The sequence below is a fragment of the Odontomachus brunneus genome, unplaced genomic scaffold (genome assembly GCF_010583005.1).
Source record: "Odontomachus brunneus isolate Ranch 3 - 2012 unplaced genomic scaffold, Obru_v1 Obru_scaffold_057, whole genome shotgun sequence".
Classification (NCBI taxonomy): domain Eukaryota; kingdom Metazoa; phylum Arthropoda; class Insecta; order Hymenoptera; family Formicidae; genus Odontomachus; species Odontomachus brunneus.
In genome coordinates, this window is record NW_022639507.1 from 59,056 (window position 1) to 59,378 (window position 323).

Here is a 323-nt window from a genome sequence, read left to right on the forward strand (position 1 = left end):
ACTTGGACACGGTGCATTTGGACACAGCCAATCACAGCACCGTGTGATTAGAGACATTTGTAGGGTCCCTTGGAACAGCGACTTGTGATTGGACTGTGTCCAATTGCGCCGTGTCCAACTGATGTTCACCCGTAAGATACCGGTGACGACGAGCGCCTTTAAACCAGCCAGGTTAAAATCAGGGTAAATAAATAGCTTAAAGCCGACGAGGCAACGAACTTCAAACGACGAACAATAGCATATCAGGAAACATTCCCGACCGCGTCCCGCCGGACGCTCGCGCGCCTCGACGCTCGCAGCTAATCGCGAGACAACATCGGCTC